The sequence below is a fragment of the Emys orbicularis genome, chromosome 21, assembly GCF_028017835.1.
Source record: "Emys orbicularis isolate rEmyOrb1 chromosome 21, rEmyOrb1.hap1, whole genome shotgun sequence".
NCBI lineage: Eukaryota > Metazoa > Chordata > Testudines > Emydidae > Emys > Emys orbicularis.
In genome coordinates, this window is record NC_088703.1 from 1,423,013 (window position 1) to 1,443,449 (window position 20,437).

At 55.4% G+C, this 20,437-nt stretch overlaps 1 pseudogene; it reads left to right on the top strand.

Annotated features, from left to right (window-relative positions):
- Positions 1-566: 566 nt before the first annotated feature.
- Positions 567-10,942, top strand: LOC135893282 (cytochrome P450 2G1-like; annotated as a pseudogene).
- The last annotated feature ends 9,495 nt before the right edge of the window (positions 10,943-20,437 follow it).

The following is a 20,437-nucleotide window of genomic DNA, read 5'->3' on the forward strand; positions in this document are numbered from 1 at the left end:
AGGTTAGGAGCCAGAACCCCGCAGGCGGGGCCCTGGGCTGGGTGGGGACCCCCGGGGCATGTCGACACTGCAAAAGAAAGCCTTGGTGGAGGGATGGGTGTGTGGTGGGATGGATGGATGGATGGAGGGAGAGATGGATGGATGGAGGGGTGTGTGGAGGGATGGGTGCGTGGTGGGATGGAGGGAGGGAGGGATGAATGTGTGGAGGGATGGGTGTGTGGTGGGATGGAGGGATGGAGGGGTGTGTGGAGGGATGGGTATGTGGTGGGATGGATGGAGGGAGGGACGGATGGATGGATGGAGGGGTGTGTGGAGGGATGGGTGTGTGGTGGGATGGATGGAGGGAGGGACGGATGGATGGAGGGGTGTGTGGAGGGATGGGTGTGTGGTGGGATGGAGGGAGGGAGGGACGGATGGATGGATGGGTGTGTGGTGGGATGGATGGAGGGAGGGAGGGATGGATGGAGGTGTGCGTGGGGGGATGGATGGAGGGAGGGATGGCCAGCAGGAGAGATGGGTGGGTGGGCCCATGTATCTCTAGCGTATGGAGGTTTAGCCGTAGTTCCATGCGCCGGTCCAGCGGGACAGGCGATGGAGCGAACACGGCCAAGCCCCCCACGCTTACGGATGCTCAGAAACTCAGCCCCTTGCCTCCATCCCCGTCTCCGCAGCTGCGGGAGAAGTTCGGCCTGGTGTTCACGGTGCACCTCGGCTCCCGGCGGGTGGTGGTGCTGTGCGGCTACCAGGCGGTGAAGGAGGCCCTGGTGGACCAGGCCGAGGAGTTCAGTGGGCGCGGGGAGATCCTGGCGTTCTCTAAGGATTTCAATGGGCACGGTGAGTGGTCCCCGCCCGGCGTCTCCGCCAGCGTCCCATGTGCAGGGTGAAGGCAGCAGCCGGGAGGTGTAGCGGGCAGGATCCTGGTGACCTGGGATCTGTTCCCCTCTCGGCCGCTTAAAGCGACTTGCCCGCGTCATCTCCCCGCTCATGCGGCCCTAGGCGGGGTCCTGGGCACTGCATAAGCACAGAACAGACCCAGAGGGCCTGCCCTCGCCATAGACACTCTGTGTATCGGCTCCGCGCCGGCCCGTCTGCTGGGGTGTGTGGTCCTAGAGTCCCAGGCCAGACGGGACGGCGGGATTGTCCGCTCTGACCTCCTGCCTCGCTCCGGCCCGGAGACCTGCCGGACTGAATCCCTGTTTGAGCTAGAGCCGAGCGGTTAGAAAAAACAGCCAGGCTTGATTGAAGCATCTCCAGTGATGGAGGGCCCCCCCACCCCCGGTTAATTACCGTCACTGTTAAAAATTTACACCTTATTTCTAGTCTGAGTTAGTCTAGCTTCAACTTCCAGCTGCTGGATCCTAAGGACGGCCACGCTGGAGCAAACCCATAGTCCATGCAGCCCAGTGTCCTGTCTTCCGACTGGCCGGTGCCAGGTGCCCCAGAGGGAATGAACATCGCGTGATCCATCCCCCGTCATTCAGCCCCAGCTTCTGGCAGTCGGAAGCGAGGGGCACCAGGAGCCTGGGGCTGTGTCCTGACCATTGTGGCTAATAGCCCTCGATGGGCCCGTCCTCCAGGAACTGATCCAGTTCGTTGTTGAACCCCATTGTACTTTTGGCTTTTACAACATCCTCTGGCAATGAGCTGCCTGTGTGTTGGGGAAAGAAGATCTCGTTAGCGGCTCGTGACTGTAACCCAATGAAAAGCGTGGGGCTGGTCAAAAATTCCCTGTTGAAATTGATTTCATGGCAAACGGGTTTTTTTTATTAAAATGTTTTATGAAAAGTGTCTGTTTTCTGCAGAAAACAGAGATGGACTACATCTCCCAGGATGCACCATGGCGATGCAACTGCCATGAGGTGCCACCTCCCCCGCACCAAGACCGAGGTGCATCCTGGGAGATGTAGTATAGGCCTCTCATGCGCTCATGGGCCGGGCTCCCTCCCTGCACTACATCTCCCATGAGGCACCAGGTGGCACGAAGAATCGAAGCGGTTGGGATTTCGGCTTTCTGCCAAAACCTCGACATTTTTGACAAAAGCGGAATTTTGTGTGTGTGTGTGAACAGCCCAATTTTCTCTCTGTACATGTGATGGGTGTGTGTGTGTGTGTGTGTACAGCCCGATTTCCCATCCACCTCCCGAAAAGTGCTAAGCTTCTCCATCATCCGCTTGCCAGGGGTGGTTTTTGCCAACGGGGAGCGGTGGCGGCAGCTGCGCCGATTCTCCCTCACCGCGCTGAGGAACTTTGGCATGGGGAAGCGATCCATCGAGGAGCGGATCCAGGAGGAGGCGCAGTTCCTGCTGGAGGATCTCTGGAAAACCCAAGGTCTGGGCAGTTTGTCTCTCTCTGTTTCCCTGAAATATGCGGAGAGCATTGGCCCGGTCCCATTGCTCTGTCCTTCCTTTCCACTAGGGGCACCCTTTGATCCCATCTTTAACCTGAGCCGGGCCGTCTCCAACATCATCTGCTCCATTGTCTTCGGGAACCGCTTTGACTACGAGGACGAGAAATTCATCACCCTGAACAAGCTCATATTCAAGCGGTTCCGTTTCGCAGGTTTATCCTTGGCCCAGGGATGGCCGGCAGGGACCCTGATCCCCGTCCATGGCAATTTCCTCCGGACTTCCAGAACTGAACCGTCCAGTGATCAGAAATGAGCGTCAACCCAGAGCTCTGGCTAGTTACAATCCCCTTCCGCCCCATACAAAAATTCCCCATCCTCACTTCCTGTCCTAAACTGTTGCTGCTAAGCAGCTGCCGTGTTCCACCCCAGACGTGGCTGCATTTTAGTGCTGGGCAAGTAATCCCCATTTTCCCTAACCTCGGAGGCAGCTGCATCACAGCACTGTGGGGGGGGGCCCTGTTATAAACAGCTGCTGCCCCCCCGCCTCAGAAGCGGTTGCATTTCAATGCTGGAAGAGCGACGCTGCAGGCTCCACCCCAGAGATGGCTGGATTTTTACTGATCGCTGATACCGTGTATTTCAGATCAGATTTGTGAAGGCAGGTGAGGTGGAGGGTGCGGCACAAATTGAAGATGATCTAATTATTATTAAACAAAATCAGGCCAAAGTCACCCATTTACGTTGTCTAAGGTATCTAGCTGGGACTGGTGGTTCTCTAATAATCCAATGCATAAAAGAGCTAACGAAACACAGCCTCCCCTATGGGGCAGCAGCAGGATCAGAACCCCCAAACTTAAGCCCCAGAGCACAGGCCCCACCACTGCAGGGAAAGGGATGGCACTGGGAAGCAGCAGAAATAGTAGGTTGTTACCCTCAATGCGTAGCAGTCACTTGTGAGGGACGTGACCCCCTAGTGAAATCTGATCTGATTAAACAGCCGGATTTCCTTCCTTACAGCTGTACAATGCCTTCCCTGGCATCCTGGAGAAGATTCCTGGGCCTCACCACGTGGGAAGCAAATGCTCCCAGGAGATAATCAGCTTTATTTCAGAGAGAATCAAACTGCAGCAGGTGACCCTGGACCTCAACGCCCCCCAGAACTTCATCGACTGCTTCTTGGTTAAAATGGAGCAGGTAATTAACAACGGGGCCTCGCCTCAGAGCTCAGCTCGGCTCTTTAAAGTGACTGTAAACTGTGCCCCTCCTTCACCAGCCATGTGGGGAGCAGAGTTAAACCTGCTGGCTTGACTGGCCGATTACCGACTAGGCCAACCCCCCCCCCCCCCAAAAAACCCCCCCAAGAACAAAATTCATTTCTGGCTGACCGCAAATGAGAATTTGTTTTAATGATGGGTCGCGCGGACTGATTCACTTCAGACTTTTAACCATTAGAACAAATGAAAAGCTGTTGTTGACGGAAAAGATCAAAATGCTTTGTTTTGAAAATGTTGTTTTCAGAATTTTTTATTGGCTGAAACAATCGGGCAAATTCAACGTGAATTCGCTGCGTGTTTCGGTTGACCCCCAATCTGCATTTTGGGGTGAACATTTCATCCGAAAAATTTTGCTCGGCTTGAGTAGCTACTCTAAGAGTTTACTAGGGTCATTGGAATTTTCTATTCTAGCAATAAATTCAGTTTCCAACACCACAGATCTTTCTATGGGAAACGCCTGCTTTCCTTGAAACTTTTTTTCTTTTAATGAGGAAAAAAACAAACCCTTTCCCATTTTTTTGGCAGCAGGGTTTTGACTTCAAACCTTCAGCTCAGCTCTCAACTCCGTGAGCTTCAGGAGTAATCCTGTTTGCTGGCAGCAGTAGTAGGTTGTCATCCTATCCGTGGACCAGCCTTGAGACAGGACACATGCTCTGCCAGGGTGTTAAATCAGCAGGATGGACCAATAACTGCAGCCACTGAGAATGTTGTATCCTAAAGGAGGGACCTTTGCTAGCAGGACCCTTTAAGGAGGCCACATGGCCTAGTGGTTAGAGCCCAGGACTGGGACACAGTCTGCCATTCCTTGGGTAACTTTGGGAACGGCACCTCCCCGTCTGTGCGTCCATTTGCCCGTCTGGATAATGGTACCGACCGCCTTGGTACAGCCCTGGAGGGGAAGTGCTGGATAGGAGCTAGGCGGGATGGTGATGTTTCTACCTTTCTCCAGGAGAAGCAGAATCCAGCTACCGAGTTTTCCCTGGAGAACCTAGTCATGACCACCTTCAATTTATTCTTCGCCGGGACCGAGACCGTCAGCACCACCCTGCGCTACGGCTTCCTGATCCTGCTGAAACACCCACAGGTCCAAGGTAAGGCGGAGAAGCGGCCCTAAGAACGGCAGGAAACATTTCCCCGGCATAGTCGAGATTTCCCCGTTCCCCTTGGGGCAAACCCCCCAGAGAGCCCAGCTGCAGCTCCACTGACTTCAGCAGAATGAGGCTGAGGTGAGGAATTGACCCCTTGGGGCCACAAATGCCCAGCGGGCAGCTCCCTGCCAAGGGCCGAGCCACCCCGAGACCGTGGCTAGGTGCCTGAGTTATAGTCCAGTAACGGCCCCGCCCAGCGCGGAGCTTTGCCCCCCGCTGTGTGGCTACTAATTCCCCTCTCTCCCGCCGCCGCAAGAGAAAATCCATCAGCGCCCACCATGGAGGACCGGGGCAGGATGCCGTACACGGACGCCACGCTGCACGAGATCCAGCGCTTCAGCGACATCCTGCCAATGAGCGTCCCGCACACCGTGACCAGAGACACCCGGTTCCGGGGGTACCTCATCCCCGAGGTGAGGCCGCCCGGGAGAGGGGCTGGGCACACCTAAAGCAGCGATTGCCCGGGGGGAGCTGCGATCCGAATTCAGCCCGGGCCCCGCTGCAATTGGGGGTGACTCTGGATTGACCCCGGGGGAGCTGAGATCAGAATCCAGCCTGGGCCCCCATTGCATTTCCTGGGTGATTCCGGATTGACCCCGGGGGAGCTGAGATCGGGATCCGGCCTGGCCCCCCATTGCATTCCCTGGGTGATTCCGGATTGACCCCGGGGGAGCTGAGATCGGGATCCAGCCTGGCCCCCCATTGCATTCCCTGGGTGATTCCGGATTGACCCCGGGGGAGCTGAGATCGGGATCCGGCCTGGCCCCCCATTGCATTCCCTGGGTGATTCCGGATTGACCCCGGGGGAGCTGAGATCGGGATCCGGCCTGGCCCCCCATTGCATTCCCTGGGTGATTCCGGATTGACCCCGGGGGAGCTGAGATCGGGATCCGGCCTGGCCCCCCATTGCATTCCCTGGGTGATTCCGGATTGACCCCGGGGGAGCTGAGATCGGGATCCGGCCTGGCCCCCCATTGCATTCCCTGGGTGATTCCGGATTGACCCCGGGGGAGCTGAGATCGGGATCCGGCCTGGCCCCCCATTGCATTCCCTGGGTGATTCCGGATTGACCCCGGGGGAGCTGAGATCGGGATCCGGCCTGGCCCCCCATTGCATTCCCTGGGTGATTCCGGATTGACCCCGGGGGAGCTGAGATCGGGATCCGGCCTGGCCCCCCATTGCATTCCCTGGGTGATTCCGGATTGACCCCGGGGGAGCTGAGATCGGGATCCGGCCTGGCCCCCCATTGCATTCCCTGGGTGATTCCGGATTGACCCCGGGGGAGCTGAGATCGGGATCCGGCCTGGCCCCCCATTGCATTCCCTGGGTGATTCCGGATTGACCCCGGGGGAGCTGAGATCGGGATCCGGCCTGGCCCCCCATTGCATTCCCTGGGTGATTCCGGATTGACCCCGGGGGAGCTGAGATCGGGATCCGGCCTGGCCCCCCATTGCATTCCCTGGGTGATTCCGGATTGACCCCGGGGGAGCTGAGATCGGGATCCGGCCTGGCCCCCCATTGCATTCCCTGGGTGATTCCGGATTGACCCCGGGGGAGCTGAGATCGGGATCCGCTTTCCCAGGGGACGTACGTCTACCCCCTGCTGAGCACGGTGCATTTTGACCTAGAAGAACATAAAACCCCCGAAGCTTTCGCCCCCGAGAGGTTTCTAAGTGAGAACGGCTGCTTCAAGAAACAGAATGCCTTCCTGCCCTTCTCCGCAGGTGTGTAGTTCTAGGCGCCTGGTCATCGAGGAGCACCGGGCTCTGTCCCTGGCTCTGCTAAAGCCGGCCCGGCTCCTCCATTTGCCCGGCTGTAAAACGGGGCTAGGGCTTTCCCGCCCCTTCCTGCTTGGGAAGCCCAGAGGCCACGGCGGTGGGGAAATGATCGGAAGTGGGGCGGGGTGGCTAAGGATGGGGCTGTTGCTCTCAGGTTATTTAGGGGCTTGTGAAAATTCCAGCTCGACCGTGTTCAGTTTTTGCTCTTTCTACTGGCTGCTTCTCGCCTAATGTAGATCCCAGAGCCCCGTGGGAATGTAGGGCCAGAGGGGAACCACGAGGCTCCCGCCTCTGGGGGCTAGAAACTTTCTTATCATAGAATCATAGAATATCAGGGTTGGAAGGGACCTCAGGAGGTCATCTAGTCCAACCCCCTGCTCAAAGCAGGACCAATTCCCAACTAAATCATCCCAGCCAGGGCTTTGTCAAGCCGGGCCTTAAAAACCTCCAAGGAAGGAGACTCCACCACCTCCCTAGGTAACCCATTCCAGTGCTTCACCACCCTCCTAGTGAAATAGTGTTTCCTAATATCCAACCTAGACCTCCCCCACTGCAACTTGAGACCATTGCTCCTTGTTCTGTCATCTGGTACCACTGAGAACAGCCGAGCTCCATCCTCTTTGGAACCCCCTTTCAGGTAGTTGAAAGCAGCTATTAAATCCCCCCTCATTCTTCTCTTCTGGAGACTAAACAAGCCCAGTTCCCTCAGCCTCTCCTCATAAGTCATGCGCTCCAGACCCCTAATCATTTTTGTTGCCCTCCGCTGGACTCTTTCCAATTTTTCCACATCCTTCTTGTAGTGTGGGGCCCAAAACTGGACACAGTACTCCAGATGAGGCCTCACCAATGTCGAATAAAGGGGAATGATCACGTCCCTCGATCTGCTGGCAATGCCCCTACTTATACAGCCCAAAATGCCGTTAGCCTTCTTGGCAACAAGGGCACACTGTTGACTCATATCCAGCTTCTCGTCCACTGTGACCCCTAGGTCCTTTTCTGCAGAACTGCTACCTAGCCATTCGGTCCCTAGTCTGTAGCTGTGCATGGGATTCTTCCGTCCTAAGTGCAGGACTCTGCACTTGTCCTTGTTGAACCTCATCAGGTTTTTTTTGGCCCAATCCTCTAATTTGTCTAGGTCCCTCTGTATCCGATCCCTACCCCCTAGTGTATCTACCACGCCTCCCAGTTTAGTGTCATCTGCAAACTTGCTGAGAGTGCAGTCCACACCATCCTCCAGATCATTAATAAAGATATTAAACAAAACCGGCCCCAGGACCGACCCTTGGGGCACTCCGCTTGATACCGGCTGCCAACTAGATATGGAGCCATTGATCACTACCCGTTGAGCCCGACGATCTAGCCAGCTTTCTATCCACCTTACAGTCCATTCATCCAGCCCATACTTCTTTAACTTGGCGGCAAGAATACTGTGGGAGACCGTATCAAAAGCTTTGCTAAAGTCAAGGAATAACACATCCACTGCTTTCCCCTCATCCACAGAGCCAGTTATCTCATCATAGAAGGCAAGTAGGTTAGTCAGGCACGACTTCCCCTTGGTGAATCCATGCTGACTCTTCCTGATCACTTTCCTTTCCTCTCCTCGAAGTGCTTCAGAATTGATTCCTTGAGGACCTGCTCCATGATTTTTCCAGGGACTGAGGTGAGGCTGACTGGCCTGTAGTTCCCCGGATCCTCCTCCTTCCCTTTTTAAAGATGGGCACTACATTAGCCTTTTTCCAGTCATCCGGGACCTCCCCCGATCACCACGAGTTTTCAAATATAATGGCTAATGGCTCTGCAATCTCATCCGCCAACTCCTTTAGCACCCTCGGATGCAGCGCATCCGGCCCCATGGACTTGTGCACGTCCAGTTTTTCTAAATAGTCCAGAACCACTTCTTTCTCCACAGAGGGCTGGTCACCTTCTCCCCATATTGTGCTGCCCAGTGCAGCAGTCTGGGAGCTGACCTTGTTCGTGAAGACAGAGACAAAAAAAGCATTGAGTACATTAGCTTTTCCCACATCCTCGGTCACTAGGTTGCCTCCCTCATGCAGTAAGAGGTCCACACTTTCCTTGACTTTCTTCTTGTTGCTAACATACCTGAAGAAACCCTTCTTGTTACTCTTAACATCTCTTGCTAGCTGCAACTCCAAGTGTGATTTGGCCTTCCTGATTTCACTCCTGCATGCCTGAGCGATATTTTTATACTCCTCCCTGGTCATTTGTCCAATCTTCCACTTCTTGTAAGCTTCTTTTTTGCATTTAAGATCAGCAAGGATTTCACTGTTTAGCCAAGCTGGTCGCCTGCCATATTTACTATTCTTTCTACACATCGGGATGGTTTGTTCCTGCAACCGCAATAAGGATTCTTTAAAATACAGCCAGCTCTCCTGGACCCCTTTGCCCTTCATGTTATTCTCCCAGGGGATCCTGCCCATCTGTTCCCTGAGGGAGTCAAAGTCTGCTTTTCTGAAGTCCAGGGTCTGTATTCTGCTGCTCTCCTTTCTTCCTTGTGTCAGGATCCTGAACTCGACTATCTCATGGTCACTGCCTCCCAGGTTCCCATCCACTTTTGCTTCCCCTACTAATTCTTCCCCGTTTGTGAGCAGCAGGTCAAGAAAAGCTCTGCTCCTAGTTGGTTCCTCCAGCACTTGCACCAGGAAATTGTCCCCTACACTTTCCAAAAACTTCCTGGATTGTCTGTGCATCACTGTATTGCTCTCCCAGCAGATATCAGGGTGGTTAAAGTCTCCCATGAGAACCAGGGCCTGCGATCTAGCAACTTCTGCTAGTTGCCAGAAGAAAGCCTCGTCCACCTCACCCCCTGGTCTGGTGGTCTATAGCAGACTCCGACCACGACATCACCCTTGTTGCTCACACTTCTCAACTTTATCCAGAGACTCTCAGGTTTTTCTGCAGTTTCATACCGGAGCTCTGAGCAGTCATATTCCTCTCTTACATACAACGCAACTCCCCCACCTTTTCTGCCCTGCCTGTCCTTCCTGAACAGTTTATATCCATCCATGACAGTACTCCAGTCATGTGAGTTATCCCACCAAGTCTCTGTTATTCCAATGACATCATAGTTCCCTGACTGTGCCAGGACTTCCAGTTCTCCCTGCTTGTTCTTCTCATTTCTGGCCTCTGTTGTTGATTCCTGTCCTGTTCATCCCCATTTGTTTCTGGCCTTCCCCGTCCCTGGGTGTAACCCCCTGATGGATTTATACAGAGCGATCAGATTCTCCCCCCACCGCTCCCCACAGCCTTCATGTTACTAGGCTGTTTAGCCAACCCACGGCTGGTTTCCACGGGGAGGAGAAATCGAAGCCAGGTCTGTTGTCAATGGACAGAGAACACCCACAAAGTCCTGTTTCCGTGCACGCTGGAGAAACAAACAGCAGGAGGCAGATTCCTGGCTCAGAAATTCCCCCGTCAGCCCCTCCGGTGGGCTCTGTGCCCAAAAAGCTGTCTCTCTCTCTCTCTCTGCTTCCTCCCAGAGGTCCATTCCCAGCTGCCCTTGCAGAACTTGTCTACCCAGGGAAACGGACCTGAGTGAGCTATCGCGTGGGGAGCTGTTCTGCAATCGCCGTCCCAGTCACTGTAGACGAGGGGTGAGGGGTTAGCGCTGACCCTGCGATTCACTTTGGAGCTCCATGGTTTATAGCTGCCCTTCCTCCAGAAGAGAGGAGTGATTGCTTCTTGCACTCAGCATAACGAGCTCTGTGATTGTCTTTGTAATAAGGACTCACCGGCTGGCAGCACCTGGCCCCGGGCTGATCTGTGGCTCCCCCCGCACAGAGTCTGTCGTTCAGTGTGCCTGGCTGATGGGCACCTGTGTCCGCGCTGGTGCCGGGCCGACCCGTGTGTGTTGCTAGAACCCCTGGGGGGGGCAGCTCCCCTGGGTTAACGCTGCGGGGAGCGGAGCCGCGTGGATTGTGTCCCATGAACAGTGGGAGAACTGGCCTGTCTCTGGCGCATGTGGCGCGGCAGGCGCTGGAGGAAGACGGGCGCTGGATGGCCCTAGCCTGCATTCACACTGCAAAGTGGGCAGGTTACCAGTCCCGGTGGCACTTGGCTCCCGCCCAGGCGGGAGGGATTATGGGGAAACCCCCTGGTAAGAGCCAGGACTGACTCGGCTGCAGCCCCAGCCGCATAGATTGTCCCGTGATTGCCGGGCCCGGCCGGTCAGTGCTAACGACGTGTTATTGCCCAGGGAAGCGGGTGTGCCTGGGCAAGGGCCTGGCCCGCATGGAGCTCTTCCTCTTCTTCAGCACGGTCCTGCAGCGCTTCGCCCTCCGCTCGCCCGTCGCCCCCCAGCAGCTCAGCCTCGCCCCCGACGTCAGCACTTTCACGAAGGTGCCGCAGCGCTACCACCTCTGCCTCCGCCAGCGCTGACGGTGGAAGGGTTGTCAACTCTCCGATTGCAAAACACCAAACACTCCTGCCCCGCCCCTTCTCTCAGGCCCCGCCCCCTGTTCACTCCATCCCCCCTCACGCCGTTGCTCGCTCTCCCCCACCCGCTCACTCGCTCCTTTTCATTGGGCTGGGGGGATTGGGTTGCAGAAGGGGTGCGGGCTCTGGCTGGGGGTGCAGGCTCTGGGGTGGGGACAGAAGTGAGGGGTGTGGGAGGGGGCTCTGGGCTGGGGCAGGGGGTTGGGGTGCAGGAGCAGGTTCGGGGTGCGGGCGGCGCTTACCTCAGGTGGCTCCCAGAATTGGCCGGCATGTCCGGCTCCTAGGCATGGGGCGGCCAGGCGGCTCTGCACGCTTCTCCCATCCGGAAGCGCTGCCCCTGCAGCTCCCATTGGCCGCAGTTCCTGGCCAATGGGAGCTGCGGAGCTGGCGCTCGGGGCGGGGGCACGTGTGGAGTCCCTTGGCCACCCCTACACCTAGGAGTTGGACATGCCGGCCACTTCCGGGAGCAGCGCGGAGCCAGGGCAGGTAGGAAGCCTGCCTTAGCCCCACTGCACTGCTGACCAGACTTTTAATGGCCCGATCAGCGGTGCTGACCGGAGCTGCCAGGATCCCTTTTCGACCAGGCGTTCCAGTCAAAAACCAGGTGCCTGGCAACCCTAAACACTGGCAGGGGATCCCCACAGCTACCCTCGGCCTGTTGGGATTGTTACGTCTCAGATTCACCTCTGAAGGGGTTTTCTGGCCCCCCCCCCGCCACGCCGTGTAAAACAGATTTCAGTCGTAGTCTTGTGTACACTGTGCTCCAGTCGACCCAGCCTGGCCGGGGTGTCAGGACTCCAGGGTTCTATCCCCGGCTCTGGGAGGGGAGTGGGGTCTAGAGGGTTAGAGTGGGGGTGCTGGGAGCCAGGACTCCTGGGTTCTATCCCCAGCTCGGGGAGGGGAGTGGGGTCTAGAGGGTTAGAGTGGGGGGGAGGGAAGCTGAGAGTCAGGACTCCTGGGTTCTATCTATGAAAGGGAGAATTGTCTAGTAGTTAGAGTGGGAGTTGGGATTCCTGGGTTCTGGGTCTAGTATTTACAGCTTGGGGCTAGGAGATAGGACTCCTGGGTTCTATCCTCAGCTCAGCCCGTGACCTGCTGCGCCACCTTGGGCACGTCACTGCCTGCTTCCTCAGTTTCCCCCTCTGTAACACGGCCATAATGTAAGAGCAGCAGCCATGAGCCGAGAAGCAGAAAGTCACGTCCTCACATCCCATCTAAATTGCATCAACCCAGTGTAATCTGGGGCCGTGGAGAAGGCACCTGTCCTAGCGGTGTCCACCACTACCAGATAAAGACATCGAGCTTAAGATGTTTACAGAAAACTTTGGTTGAGAGCATCTGTCTGGCAAGGAACCGTTGTGATTGTGAAATCTGTCTTGTTTTGCCTTTACGGTCCTTCAGTTTCTCTGCATGGTTTCTGGCTGCTTCTGTGATTGTTTCTATCTGTTGTATAACTCATTTTGGGAGATCAGTCCTGTCTCGTTTCGGGAGGTTTAGCTCCACTAAGGGGGTGGGCTGGGATTGGGTGAAGATTGTTTTGCCATCTGTTAGGATTGGACACAGAATTAGTTTGGAACATTTTAGTAAAATGCTTGGCGAAGGTCTAGCGAAGCAGGCCTCATGTTTAACAATTTAAACTGGGGCCCAAAAGGAAATTCTTTGGAGCCAGCTCCAGGACCCAGCCCACGCTCAGAGCTGCCAGACCTCAACCCACTGCCAATGACACCGTGAAGAAGCTGGAGTCCCCAGACGATCTAATCGTGACTGGCTGTCACGGAGTCCCCGGGCGATGCTCTGGAACTGCTCCCCACAAAGCCAGTCAGGACTCTGTAGAGCCTCCTCTCCCTCGGAGCAGACCATCTTCAGGGCAAGAAGCTCACACGTCTTCACCTCCTGGGTCTCTCCTGGGAGCATTCAGCATACGCCCCTCCGTGCGCTTCCCACAGCGAGTCCACCCCGGCAGGGTCCTGGGGAAGCCAGAGGGTCCTGCACCCCCACTCTGCAGTCAGACGTGACTCTCAGCCAGCCAGTAAAACAGAGGTTTATTAGATGACAGGAACACGGTCTAAAACAGAGCTTGTAAGTACAGCGGCGAACGAGACCCCCTTGGCCGGGTCCATTCTGGGGTTCAGAGAGCCAGACACCCACGTCTGCCCTCACTCCTAGTCCCCAGGTAGCGCCAACTCTGAAACCCCCTCCAGCCCCTCCTTCTCCCGGCTTTGTCTCTTTCCTGGGCCAGGAGGTCACCTGATCTCTTTGTTCACCTTTAGCTATTTCCTTGCAGGGGGGAAGGGGCCCTGGCCATTTGTTGCCAGGGAGACAGAGTGTCAGTGATTTATGCGCACTGGCCTTTCCCCACCACCTAGAGACTTAAGAAATGCATAGGGGAAACTGAGGCACCCACACAGTATTCAGAGGAAACATTAAGAACAGTCCCACTTCGTCACACTGGCCACCGGGAAAAGTTCGTCTGCCCTATTGGGAGTGGTCAGCAGTGTACGTGCGACGGGTGCCTTCTGGTTTGGTGATTGTTAAAAAATAGAGGTTCGGGATATCACTGTGTAAGGCTCCTTCACTGGTAAAAGGGCCCTGATCTCGGCTGGGGTCTGGGCAGCGCCCGGCCCGACGGGGCCCTGATCTCGGTTGGGGTCTGGGCAGCGCCCGGCGCGACGGGGCCCTGATCTCGGTTGGGATCTGGGCAGCGCCCGACGCGACGGGGCCCTGATCTCAGACGGGGTCTGGGCAGCGCCCGACGCGACGGGGCCCTGATCTCGGTCGGGGTCTGGGCAGCGCCCGGCGCGACGGGGCCCTGATCTTGGTCGGGGTCTGGGCAGCGCCCGGCGCGACGGGGCCCTGATCTCGGTCGGGGTCTGGGCAGCGCCCGACGCGACGGGGCCCTGATCTCGGCCGGGGTCTGGGCAGCGCCCGACGCGACGGGGCCCTGATCTCGGTCGGGGTCTGGGCAGTGCCCGGCGTGACGGGGCCTGATCTTGGTTGGGGTCTGGGCAGTGCCCGGCACGATGGGGCCCTATCTTGGATGGGGTCTGCATCCTACCTGCAGAAAATGGCGCGAAGGCCCTGTTCTCTTTGAAGGTGCAGTTTTCATCCAGAAAACAGTTGGGGTTAAATTTATCTGGGGTTTAAACTCCTTGGAGTCGAGGTGCAGAACCTGGTGGAGAGGCAGTGGAGCGGAGATGGGGAGTAACTCAGCGTAGACGTAATAATCATCAGGAGTGATTGCCTGGGGCCAAGCAAGCGCCATGGCACCGTTACACTAAACTTCTGCTCCACGTTGTACTTAGTGAGCAAGGCACAGCTGGGCCCGCTCCAGGATGTCAGCTGTGAGTAAGCGTAACGACTGACGAAAATGAACTACAATGATTAGCAAATAGCGAGCTGCAATTAGCAAGTATTCATTAACAATTAATGCTAATTACAAATAAAGCACATTGTAGGCATGTGAGACATGAGTAATTACTGATGGTCGAAAATCAATAAATGATTAGCAATTAGCATATATTCACAATTAATAAATACATACTGTACTAATTAAGCACATGGGAAATGAATAATTATGGATTGTTAAAAATCAATAATTAATTATTAGCAATTAGCAACTATTAATTAGTAATTAGCACTTAAGAGACCCAGTTATTAATAGTTAGCAATTAGTAGCAACTGTTATTTATTGACCATGAATGCCAATAATATAACGAATCAGCAATTAATAGTAGCATGTTATAATTAGGAATAAATTAATGTAAAGCTTTGCTAACAACAGTGGGCAATGACGAGAGAGTGTTATCAATTAACGATCACTAGAAATAATATCATTAGGAATGACTATGAGCAAAGCCCATAGAGCGTCGCCCGCACTCGGGTCTCTTTGCCCACGGCAGGCTCAATAGACCCCTGTGGGTCTGGCTTCGGTAACTGGATCAGCCGTAGCGCCGCTGGGGTCAATGGGGCCAGACCCCCAAGCTCCATGGGCGTGAGTGGGGCCAGCCCCCCAAGCTGGTGTCAATCAGCCATAGCTCCATGGGCGTGAATGGGGCCAGACCCCCAAGCTGGTGTGCCTGGCTCCACGGCAGTCGATGAGGCAGACCCTCGGCGGGTGGCTATTGGCACCGGCCCAATGGAGCGTGGCTGATTTACACTTGCTGAGGCGCTGGCCCCGGGGTCTGCACTGGCTGGCGTTGTACTGAGCCCTGCGTGGCCCTTGCCAGCTGGCGGGAAGTCCCCCTGCCGGCGCACTCAGCCCCGCCGTGGATTGTGCCGCAGTGACCTCGCCGCAGCTGGACGGCGCCACCTGCTTGGAGCCGACGGACACCAGGAACGCCGGCCCATACACCGCACTCAGCTGCAGAGACGTGCGCACCAGGGTGGGTACAGGGTGAGGGAGAGAGCGGGGGCATCGCCTCCACGCAGGGGATGGCTGGCCAGAGCGATGTGGGGGATTTGATGGCATCGACTCCAAACCCAGACCAGCAGTGCACTCAGATAGGAGCCCCAAAGCTGAGCCGTAAACGTATCTGATGACAACTCAGAATCCATCCATCCGTTCTATCCTTCCATCCCCATTCACACCCATCATCCATCCATCCATCCGTTCTATCTTTCCATCCCCATTCACACCCATCTATCTACCCCCATTCACACCCATCAGCCATCCATCCATCCGTTCTAGCTTTCCATCCCCATACAGAGCCATCATCCATCCACCCATCCCCATTCAAACCCATCATCCACCCATCCATCCCCATTCACACCCATCTATCTACCCCCATTCACACCCATCAGCCATCCATCCATCCGTTCTATCTTTCCATCCCCATTCACACCCATCTATCTACCCCCATTCACACCCATCATCCATCCATCCATCCGTTCTATCTTTCCATCCCCATTCACACCCATCAGCCATCCATCCATCCGTTCTATCCTTCCATCCCCATACAGAGCCATCATCCATCCACCCATCCCCATTCAAACCCATCATCCACCCATCCATCCCCATACAGAGCCATCTATCTACCCCCATTCACACCCATCAGCCATCCATCCATCCCCATTCACACCCATCATCCATCCCCATTCAAACCCATCATCCACCCATCCATCCCCATACAGAGCCATCTATCTACCCCCATTCACACCCATCAGCCATCCAGCCATCCGTTCTATCTTTCCATCCCCATTCACACCCATCTATCTACCCCCCATTCACACCCATCATCCATCCATCCATCCATCCATCCATTCCCATTCACACCCATCATCCATCCATCCATCCCCATTCAAACCCATCATCCATCCATCCATCCATCCCCATTCACACCCATCATCCATCCATCCATCCCCATTCACACCCATCATCCATCCCCATTCAAACCCATCATCCATCCATCCATCCCCATTCACACCCATCTATCTACCCACCCCCATTCACACCCATCAGCCATCCATCCATCCATAGATTCATAGATTCTAGGACTGGAAGGGACCTCGAGAGGTCATCGAGTCCAGTCCCCTGCCCCCATGGCAGGACCAAATACTGTCTAGAGACCATCCCTGATAGACATTTATCTAACCTACTCTTAAATATCTCCAGAGATGGAGATTCCACAACCTCCCTAGGCAATTTATTCCAGTGTTTAACCACCCTGACAGGAACTTTTTCCTAATGTCCAACCTAAACCTTCCTTGCTGCAATTTAAGCCCATTAAGCCCATCCATCCATCCATCCCCATTCACACCCATCATCCATCCATCTATCCATCCATCCCCATTCACACCCATCATCCATCCATCCATCCATCCCCATTCACACCCATCATCCATCCATCCATCCATCCATCCATCCATCCATCCATCCATCCATCCATCCATCCCCATTCACACTCATCATCCATCCCCATCATCCATCCATCCACATACAGAGCCATCTATCTACCCCCAGTCACACCCATCATCCATCCATCCATCCCCATTCACACCCATCATCCATCCATCTATCCATCCATCCCCATTCACACCCATCATCCATCCATCCATCCATCCATCCATCCATCCATCCATCCATCCATCCATCCCCATTCACACTCATCATCCATCCCCATCATCCATCCATCCACATACAGAGCCATCTATCTACCCCCAGTCACACCCATCATCCATCCATCCATCCCCATTCACACACATCATTTATTTATCCATCCCCATTCACACCCATTATTCATTCATCTGTCCCCATACAGAGCCATCTATCTACCCCCATTCACACCCATCATCCATCCATCCATCCATCCACCCATCCATCCATCCCCATACAGAGCCATCTATCTACCCCCATTCACACCCATCATTCATCCATCCATTGCTGTGAGACGGGAACAATGGCTCACCCATCTCGCTCACCTCCCGGGCTTACAGGGTTCTTCGGGGAGTCAGGCGCCGACCGGGCCCTCAGACGCGTCACCTGGAACTTTCTCCAAAGGCCCAATCCAGGAAAGACCCCTCGTTCAGAGCGCTGAACTGGCCCCCAATGGGATCTGAACCCAAAGGGTTGTTGCAAGGAGGAGGGAGGTAAATTGTTCTTCCTCAGAGGACAGGACAAGAAGCAATGGGCTTAAATTGCAGCCCAGGGCGGTTTAGATTGGACATTAGGAAAAACTTCCTGACTGTCGGGGTGGTTAGACACTGGAATAAATTGCTTAGGGAGGTGGTGGAATCTCCATCATTGGGGATTTTTAAGAGCAGTTTAGACAAACACCTGTCAGGAATGATCAATACTGAGCCCTGCCGTGAGTGGAGGGGACAGGACTAGATGACGTCTCAGGGTCCCTGCCTGTCCTACGATTCTCTGATTCTGTGTGCTCCTGGGCTGTCCTGAGTAGCGCTGGGCTCAAGCACACGCTTAAACGCTTTCCTGAATCGGGGCCTAAGGCTTGTGACCTGCGTAAGCCCTTCGACATGGAGTTTCACAGGTGCCCCCGGAGCTGGCCCCACGGCACTGGGTGAATTCTGCCCTTATGATCACCTGCCACATGCGATGAGGGTTAATGATTGATGAAGGCGCACAGATAAGAAGGACAATGGCCCTTGGATCATTCCCCCGATGCGCTGCCCAGACCCCAGCCGAGATCAGGGCCCCATCGCGCCGGGCGCTGCCCAGACCCACAATGAGAGACAGTCCCTGCTCCAAAGCGCTCCCAGTCTAACCAGATTCTCTTATGAAATTTCCACTTTCTTCCTGGGTTGGAATTGCTCCGATATGGTAATTCAGGTCACCATCTGAGCCAATGGACCTGATTCTGTCACCCTGGGGCCCCTTAGGGCCAGGGTAAAGGGGGCTTGAAGTGGAGGAAATGGCCCCTCAGAATTCCCCCTGCACGTAGGAGCTGTTGTAAGGGCCCTGCTCCCAACCCTTGGCACAGGGGTCAGCTCAGGGGCGTGCTCCCTAGTCTCTGCTCCCCAGGGCCCATAGGGGGCAGGACGTGAGTTAGGGTAGCCCCGAGGTTGCTCTAACTAACACAAAGAGCTGCAAAGGGGAGCTTAAAGCCACTTTGACACCCTGCTCCTGCCCCAGCCGCAGGGATGGGGTAAATGTGTATGAGGCCATGGCCTTTAGGGGGTTTTGCTGTGATACAGCAGCAGCAGCGTCTGACCTTTTACCCTACTTCAGAGGTTTTCAACCTGCGGGCCGCAGCCCCCTGGGGGTCCGCAGACTATGTCTGAGATTTAATGGGGTCCGCACCTCCAGTTGAAATGGAAAAAGGTTGAAAACCCCAGCCCAGGGCCATGTGAAAAGCGCATGATTTCGGCATCACAAATCCTCATGATTTTCTGGGTCTCCACTGCTCATTTGGATCACACCAGCTCTCCGTCCAGGCTGGCCAAAGGCCGGGCCAGCTGCTGCCAACACATGGGGAGAGAGCGGCCTGTCCCTGGGAGCTGGGTTCTGGGAATGTTCATTGCCCTTTGCTAACGTGTCCATGGAGCGGTCCCAGGGACCCGTTCAACGTGCAGGCCTGGGATCCATGGGGCTGATTCCCCCCTGCTTGTGCCTGGGGTCCGCTCTAGAGCTGGGGGATGGTTCTTCAGTGAATAGTGAGTTTGCCCCAGAAATGCAGAGTTGGGGGCAGCCAAACTGTCCATGAACGTGGGTCAAATTCAGTAAATAGTTTGGTCTGGGGGGAAAAATTGATCTCCCCCCCCCCCCGACAAAACAGCTGTTGATCCTTTCCAAAGTCAGTGTTTTGCCTTTGCATTCTGTTGGGAAGTTTGTTTTTCCATGTTGGGTGGTTTTTTCTTGGTTTTTCATTCTGGTGAAAAAAATTCACTTTCAGCTTGAAACAAACTGATATCCGTCCCCTCCACTCCCCCGCACTCAGCTCTCAGCATCTCGCACACCAGGGACAAAGTGAGTGCAAAGCTGGACCCATCTGTAGCGTGTTACATTCCCCTTTGCACTGGTGAAAGTGACCCGCCCCCGACCGGGATCAGGGCCCTGTTGTGCTGGCTGAGAGCCTGTCCCTGCCCCAAAGAGCTCCCGGGTTGAAGAGAAAGAGACATGCCCAAGGTCACTGAGCAGGTCGGTAGCAGAACCAGGATTAAACCCCGGGTCTCTGGACACTCAAGACAGCGCCCTCGCCTCTAGGCCACGCTGCCACCGTTTCTAGCTGGTGAATTTCAACAGAGACCCGGGCAAAGAGCGATGCATGCACTGCTCCCTCGCTATAGGGGGCAATGAAGAATCCCCCCTCCGAGCGGCATGTCCTTCCCTGGCCCCTGTCCAGAGCAGTCACAATTTACTGCTGGTCGGTGTCAGCCATTGTCACCCACTCTCTGCCCGTTCCCCGCCCACCTGCTCCGGGGAGAGGCTCGTTAGCAATCAATAATCAGCGCTCCGCATAATTACTGGGGTCTGACCCACTCCAATTTATTAGCTAATTCAGACGACAGCTAAGCCAGCTTCCATGGGTGTTAGCGCAGGAGTTAACTGAACAACGTGGCTCAGAGACCAAACCCGTGAAACCGGCCCTGCAGCCGTGAGCTCGGAGCCGTCTGGTTCCGATAACCCGCCTGCCCCAGACTGCTGCCCCCTTCGGTTCTCACTAGCGCGGCTCCGGACAAAGGCTGATTTTTGGAACATTTCCAAACCGAACGGTGACCGATTTCTCGCTGCAACGTCAGGGCTCTGCTGCTTATTCAGTATCTCCTGGTCGGTTGCGGTTTGCATCCTGCTGACTCCATCAAGAGAGCAGAGCGCTGGTCTCCTCGTGCGAGCAGCAAGCAGCTATTCCACGGGATCCCGAAGCACCGCGCTGCTCTGGCTCACGGACTAGCTACGAGGCCTAGCAAGAGACTGGCCCATCAGTAAATAGATTTTGGAGCGGCCAGGGCCAAGGACGGGAGGTGAGGGGGGATGTAGAGGTG